At 37.8% G+C, this 7,797-nt stretch overlaps 1 non-coding gene across 1 annotated transcript; it reads right to left on the bottom strand.

Annotated features, from left to right (window-relative positions):
* Positions 1-1,217: 1,217 nt before the first annotated feature.
* On the bottom strand, positions 1,218-1,347 carry LOC126009994 (small nucleolar RNA SNORA22). The gene has a single exon (XR_007496140.1). It is a non-coding gene; the product is annotated as a small nucleolar RNA SNORA22 (small nucleolar RNA).
* Between the last annotated feature and the right edge of the window lie 6,450 nt (positions 1,348-7,797).

The raw sequence follows: 7,797 nt of genomic DNA on the forward strand, positions 1-7,797 counted from the left end.
GCTAATTAAAAAAAAATTTTTAAACTGAATATAAAGGATTTTTCTTAAACTTTTAGTTATTATGTTAAAGCTGGATGCTATTTTTTAGCCATAAATACATATTCTATAGGCCTGAACTTACACATAACAGGAAAGCCGGGTGACTGCAAAGTCCAGAAATTCTCCAGGGAAAAGTTATCCCCGATGGCCATTGAGAAATCTGGGGTTTGCCATCTCCCACACCTTCCGCCATGTTCTTAGAAGGACAAAGCTAGCTTAATACATACTTTTTTAACACATGATTTTTAGTTGCAAGATGCCAGTCTGTGAACTGACCAGACTGAACCAGGTTGAAAAAATTAATTGAAATTTGAAAAATGGATAAGGCTTTAAAAATTGTATTATTATAAAATGTAGAGATAACAAATAAACAGACAAAACAAAACAACACTAAACACAACATTTTACACTTGTGGCCACTTTCATTCATCACAACAGACAGATAAACAGATAAAAGGAGTGATTTAAGACTTAATTATAAAAAATTGACAAGCGCTTTTAAATATTTAGCTAGCATGTTTGTGAGAAGAAAAAAAAATTTTGTAGAAAAGCTTTTTTAGTTTTGAGAAGTACTTAATGTAGATGGAGTGGAACTTTGCTGAAAATAAATTTTAAGGTTTAGATTTAACACAAAACATTTTTAAAACAATTTTAATTTGAAGTTTAAAACATTAAGTAAAATGGTTAATAAGCAGTAAAAATTTTTTTAAGTAAAATGGTTAATGAGCACTGTAGAAGGAGTCTTCACTCTGAAGTATGAAATCATTTGCTGTAAATGAATAGGTTTTCTTTAAATTGGTTTTGCAGTAGAACAGTAAGACAGCTGCAATAAAGTGTTAAAATTTTTATGATTAAACACAATAGCATGAACTATGATTATTAAAGGTATAAAAACTGATTTTAAAAAACAAACAACTGTTTTTACTATGAAGACTTTATGTGAATAATTTGTAAAAAATATTATATACCAAATTAACTAAATGTTTAGATTATTATAAAATATAGTTAAAGACATTGGATATATTTACACACCTAGAACTTAAGACTAAAATTATGTTTAATACTAGTTAATTTGCTTATAAAGTTTAGTTACTTTTATATATTACTTATAAAATTATATATAATATATTTTTCATTAATATTATTTTTTCACTGCGACACAAATATACAGATTTGTATAATGTGCTGATATTTTGAATGCACTTAAAATAATAGTTTTTTCAATGCAGAAATAAAGAACAACCATTGCTGTAGCACAAAGTTAAAACTAAGGGTACTATAAAGCACACGTAGGTGTTTACTGTGCATTAAATTAACTATATAGTTTAAAAAGGCTAACTACATTATTTTTCACATAATTTTGTAAATACTTTAAAAATTAAAATAAAACTTTTAATAGAAATATAAGACTTAAATTTAACACTTTTGTGTTCGTTTGGATTTTAAAACACAAAGAAGTTTTTTTTTTTTTACTAATATTTTGTTATCTGTAAAGTGACAGAATTATGACCTTGCTGTAAAATTTTCTGAGAGGCATGAAAAAAAAAGTTTATTGCCCTTATCTTCCTGTTGCTTTTTAATGTTTTAATAATTACTTTACACCACTTAATGCACTAAACCTAATAACACATATCTGACAAAGTGTAGGGCTGACAAGGTGAAGCAGAGTCTTTCACTGATAACTCGGGGAGGGGCCAGCACAGTTAACAGCAGGAAGGCTAGAGGCAAATTATTTACAGTCCGCAGGGTGTAATGATATAGAGAAAAAAAGCAATCTTTTAAGATTAATTACTAATTTATTGGAATTAGAGGGAATGGCAACCGAAGAGGGGAGTCTGGGTTGCAAAAGTACCATGGGGTTTATGGTTTTATTAATTGATTTGAGAATATGCAAGAGATGCCACTTTTCAGATTTCTTTTGAATAACAAAGATTGGGTATTTCAAGGTGAATTGGAAGGCTTAAAGTGGGAGTGGCAGGGCCTGAGCTGGCTGTTTCCCAAGGCTGGCAGGAAAGAGGCTGAAGGAGGCTGAGGATTGGTTTGAGAAAATGTACTGAGTAAAGGGTACATTAGGCTTAGAAGTTTTAACAGCAAAGTGTAGATATCGCAAGGTTTTATGGCTTAGCAGCTGATACTTTGTAATTATCCTGCTCACTGTGCCCTTAGAATTTTTTGTAGGCACTGCAGCAGTTTCTGTTTTATGGCACTCAGCCTGACTTTTATTAGTTTGTTCCTCTGAATTCTCAAGAGGGGGGGCCTGGCCGTGGAATTCAGTGGGCAGAGGACAGACAACTATAGATTTAGGAGGGGGGGGAAACGCCTGAAGGGCAGAAACCTGTGAATTAAGAGAAGCAGCCTGTTTTTTGAAGGCTTAAGATTTGTTTAAGATTTTCAATTTGGCCAAGTAGTTTCATTTCTATAGCTTTAAGAGGGGGAGCGGTGAGAGGAGGGAATCTGCCATGGTTAGGGACTGAGCGTCTTGGGCATTTAGAATTTTTCCCCTGGGGTGCGGGGGATCAGTGGGAGGCGTTTGAGAAGGTAGCTGCGGAGGCTGCTGAGCAGGCGGGGAGGGGGGGGGGAAGACTTTTTTCATGAGGGAGAAAGACAGGAAAGGTAGTAGCACTGGTTTTTGAGCTAAGAGCATTATCAAGTTTGTTAGAGAGGTGAGAGACCATGGATGTAATTGTGGTGAGTTGGGAGCTTAAGTCAGAAAGGGGGGGGGGGGAAGAAAGCAGCAACAGTTTGTTGCCGGTGTGGGGGAGCTGCTGGAATGCTGGCTCTGGGGAGCTACTTCCAGGCATAGAGGGCAGCAAGAGCCATGTTGGCAAGCTGGGACTTGGAAAGTGTGTGCTGTACCTTTAAGGTATGAAAAGAGGCGAGGCCAGCTATAAGAGCTTAGAGATCAGGATTCCTGCCTATCTGCAAGGGCTTTGCAGCGGAAAAAAAAGTTAACTTCCCAAGAGACAAAGAGTTCAGCTATTAGATTCTAAGCAGGAGAGCGTGTAAGGGGCTTGGGGGCCATAGGAGGTTACGGCTTGAAACGGCTCTTTGAGGCTTTTCTAATTAAAGGCTTTGTATTGATGCAATTGCTGGCTAAGGAGGGGAGGGTGGTGAAACAGGGACGGAGCTGAAGCTAGGGAAGTGAAGGGCTGTTTAGGATTTTGCACAGAGGGTGCAGTGGCAGAAGTAAAGATGAAGGGTCAGAAGAGGAAGGAAACTGAGAGACAGAGTCAGAGCGAGAGGGAGCCCAGGAACACTAGATTTCTGGCAAACATCATGAACAAACATTAAAAAATTACAAATATCTTTTTTGGTAACCTCTATATGTCTGGCTTTCAACTCAGACTGTATATATTTAATGAATTTAAGTTCAGTACTCAACGAAAACACCCATGGTAGCGTATCCTATGGGTTAAGCCCCAAAAGCCAATCAGGGGCGGCGATCGGAACGACTGGAAAAACTGCAGTTTAAATATTTGATTAAGGCTAACTCGTTTCAACGCTTACCCTGATGAGGTAATTTCCGCGATTTACGAAGGAGCTCTAGACTCGCCGACCTGTAGTCGTTCGGAGTGTGGCGGTGGTCTTCGAGCCCAGCATTGGGCGCCAAAATGCGGGGTCCTGAAGCCCCCCCAGGGGGGACCCGGCCAGCAGGAATTAGCTGGGAAGGCTTCTCAGACAACCGCACTCCTATTTTGCTGAGTAGAAGAGCAACCACACCTGTAAAAAATCTGAGAGAGGTTAATAATAAAGACCTAAGGCAATATCTCACTGCTCAAAGGCACCTTTATTGGGCTACAGCTCCTTCATATATAGTGAAGGAGAAGGGGGCAGTACAAAGGTGATGTCAGTCATACTTTTGGCGCGAAGGCCCATACAAGGCAAGGATATATATTTCAGGTTTCAAGGAACAAAGAAAGTTAGGCATTCTCTAAATAAGGAAGTGGGCAGTGGGCTAGGGGGCTGGATGACCTTCAAGTTATGATGAACGTGCTGTTTCCATGGAAATTTCTAGTGACCTTCCAGCTGCATTCCTAATTGCTTAACTATCAGGAGGTGGTGCAAGATGTGCCTGCCTCAGTGATCTTGAACAGATAATGTAGCATACACTTATTGATAACAGCCTAGTTCACTCCGGAATGTGATCTTAAGGAATGGGGCCTAGTTTCTGATAACTGTACCAGGCAGTTTTTACTCTCCTCCGGGCATAGAGCTTAATTATGTCCTGCAGCTGCACATTCTTTTCTCTTAGCTCAAAAACTCACAGCAAGACTGCAAATAGCTTTTAGGTGAAAAGCTGGACTATGGCAGAGAGAACAGCAAAATGTCCTCAAACAAGTCAGTCCCCAACAGATGGATAGACACTTTGACAAAGAAGAAATACAAATGACCAAAAGGCATATGAAAAAATGCTCCACATCACTAGTCATCAGGGAGATGCAAATCAAAACAACTATGAGGTACCACCTCACACCCCAGAGATTGGCACACATCCCAAAGAATGAGAACAAGCAGTGTTGGCGGGGAGGTGGAGAGAAAGGAACTCTTATCCACTGCTGGTGGGAATGCTGTCTAGTTCAACCTTTATGGAAAGCAATATGGAGATTCCTCCAAAAACTGGAAATTGAGCTCCCATACAACTCAGCTATACCACTCCTAGGAATATACTATAGGAACACAAAAATACAATGTAAAAATCCCTTCCTTACACCTATATTCATTGCAGCACTATTTACCATAGCAAGACTCTGGAAACAGCCAAGATACCCTTCAACAAATGAATGGCTAAAGAAACTGTGGTACATATACACAATGGAATATTATGCAGCTGTCAGGAGAGATGAAGTCATGAAATTTTCCTATACATGGATGTACACGGAATCTATTATGATAAGTGAAATAAGTCAAAGAGAGAGAGAGAGAAAGAGAGAGAGAGAGAGAGAAAGACGCAGAATGGTCTCATTCATCTATGGGCTTTAAGAAAAATGAAAGACATTCTTGCAATAATAACTTTCAGACACAAAAGAGAAAAGAGCTGGAAGTTACAGCTCACCTCATGAAGCTCACCACAAACAGGGGTGAGTTTAGTTAGAGAAATAACTATGTTTTGAACTATCCTAATAAAGAGAATGTACAAGGGAAATAGAAAGCCTGTCTAGAGTACAGGCGGGGGTTGGGTGGGGAGGAGGGAGATTTGGGACATTGGTGATGGGAATGTTGCACTGGTGATGGGTCGTGTTCTTTACATGACTGAAACCCAAACACAATCATGTATGTTATAAAGTTGTTTAAATTAAAAAAAATAGTGATGGTGCCACCCAAAATCAGGATGGAAAAGATAAAAGTGCAGATTGGATCAGTCATTTTATATTCCGACTAGAATATGCAGGGATTTTGGTTAGTTGAATTTGTGTTCTCCAAGCAGAAAGTTTGAATAATAAAAAAAAACCTGATCGTACCTGTTTAATTTTCTCTCATTCTCCCACACACAACTTAGAGACCAAATTTCCTGGATTTAACTTCTTTTTTACTTCAAAAATGCCAAAGAAGAGTTAGAAACTTAAAAGTAGAGGAAATTGATTCTTAGTGCCCTCTCAAGAGGGGAATACACTCGTGGAAAATTCCTATAAAATCTTTTTTTTTTTTTTGGTCACACCTGGCAGAGCTCAGGGGTTACTCCTGATTCTAGACTCAGAACACTCCTAGCAGGTTCGGAGGACCATATGGGCTGCTGGAATTCGAACCACCATCATTTTGCATGTAAGGAAATCACCTTACCTCCATGCCATCTCTCTGGCCCTGTACAAAATCTTTTATTGATGAACATTATTACCTGCAGATGCCAGACATTATTAAGCCATTGAAAGCTGACAGACTAAATTTTCTCACAATTATTAATGTCCTTAATATTAATCATGAACAAGTTTTGTTTTGGATTTAGTTTGTTTATTTTGGGGTGGCACACGAGGTTATGATCAGAGGTTACTCTTTGCTCTGTGTTCAGGAATAATTCCTGACAGGCTTGAAGGACCATCTAGATTGCTGTGGACTGAACCCAGGTCAGTCATGTGCAGGAAAAATGCCTTATACACTGTGCTATTCCACCTGCCCCTATCCACGACAAGTTTACATGTGAATAAAACCCACTGCACCATATGTTTAGTCCATGTTTAGCATTTTGAAGACATCAGACTGTTTTACATTCTCACTAGTAGAGTATGAGAGTTCAAATTTCTTCGCATCTTTAGCAGCACTCTGTGTACTATTTAGTATTTGCTGTACTCATCTGTACATCCTTCTTTATCAAATTACCATGATAGGACCGGATCAACAGCACAGTGGTAGGGCATTTGCCTTGCACTGGCCTACCCAGGACGAACTTGGGTTTGATCCTGGCGTCCCATAATGTCCCCCGAGCCAGGAGCGATTTCTGAGAGTATAGCCAGAAGTAACCCCTGAGCGTCATAGGGATGGCCCAATACAAACAAACAAAAATTACCATGCAAGTATCTGATCCCTTGTCATCACACAACAATCATATAATGGAGGAAAGGAATCAATAATAATAATAATAATAATAATATAAATTTATCCTACAGTCCCTTTGCAAATTCCACTGGAACTTTCAGATATAGTTTCCATGTCCATGGAGTAGATTTATTTCCATAAAATAGTTTTTATATTTCTGTGTCCGGGCAAAACAACATCTAACAGCACTTGAAATGCATCATCACATTTCTAGGAAAATTTAAATATATACTTTTGTTATCTTAAACTACATTACTTAACTATACAGAAAAAAATAAACCTTTTTTTTCAATTTCCATGTTTTTCTAAGTATTAGAATTCCTGCATTTTAAGTCTGAAGTTCAAAAGCATTTATAATAAAAAAAGAAAATTGGAATGGTCTCTCTTTAAAAAAAAAAGTCAAACTTGATTCTCAAGATTCTAGATTTATGAGATAGCTAGAAATATCCTTAATCTGCATTAACAAAAACCAATGTAACATCTGACTAACAATTATTAATGTTTTTTCCCCTTTCTGCCTTGTGGATATAGTTTTCTCCTCATGCAAAGATGAAGATACTCTAATCAGTTTGAAATATGCTCTGGCCTATTTGTCTCTTTGTGGTGATAGATTTGCATTGATCTTCTCCTACTGTTTCTTACAGTGCCTATGCAAAACACATTTTCAACTTAATTGTTGGAAATAGGGATCTAGTAAATGACAGCACATCAAATACTACTCCTCTAGCTGTTAAGCTCAGAGACTTTGACCAAAAATTTACTAAAGGGGCAGGCACAAGAGCATTTACCAAGTATATATGCTTAGACTTTCCTTAATTCTATGGATTACTTTATGCTAGCTCTTCAAAATCCTTTTTTAAATGTCATCCTTTTAGCTCAGTCGCCATTATTTTCATGAATAATCCATATTGTTGAGTATTTTGAAGCACATTGCAAAATAATTGATGGGTGCATATATTACCTACTGCTGCTATATCAAGTACCATAGTACTTCTGTGACCGAGAACAACATAAATGATCTGGAGGTAAGAAATCTATAAGGGGTCTGCAGAACTGTATTCCTCCCAGAAGCCCAGGGGATAATTTTTTTTTTTGTTGCCTTTTCCAGGTACTAAAGGTACTTACATTCCTTAGCTCTAGGCCCCTTCCTTCATTATTAAGTCAGCACTAAAATAACATCTTTTTCTATAACTTTGTGTTTTCTCTTTTTAACGATTCTTGTGGTTATAT

Source organism: Suncus etruscus, chromosome 5, assembly GCF_024139225.1.
Source record: "Suncus etruscus isolate mSunEtr1 chromosome 5, mSunEtr1.pri.cur, whole genome shotgun sequence".
Lineage (NCBI taxonomy): Eukaryota > Metazoa > Chordata > Mammalia > Eulipotyphla > Soricidae > Suncus > Suncus etruscus.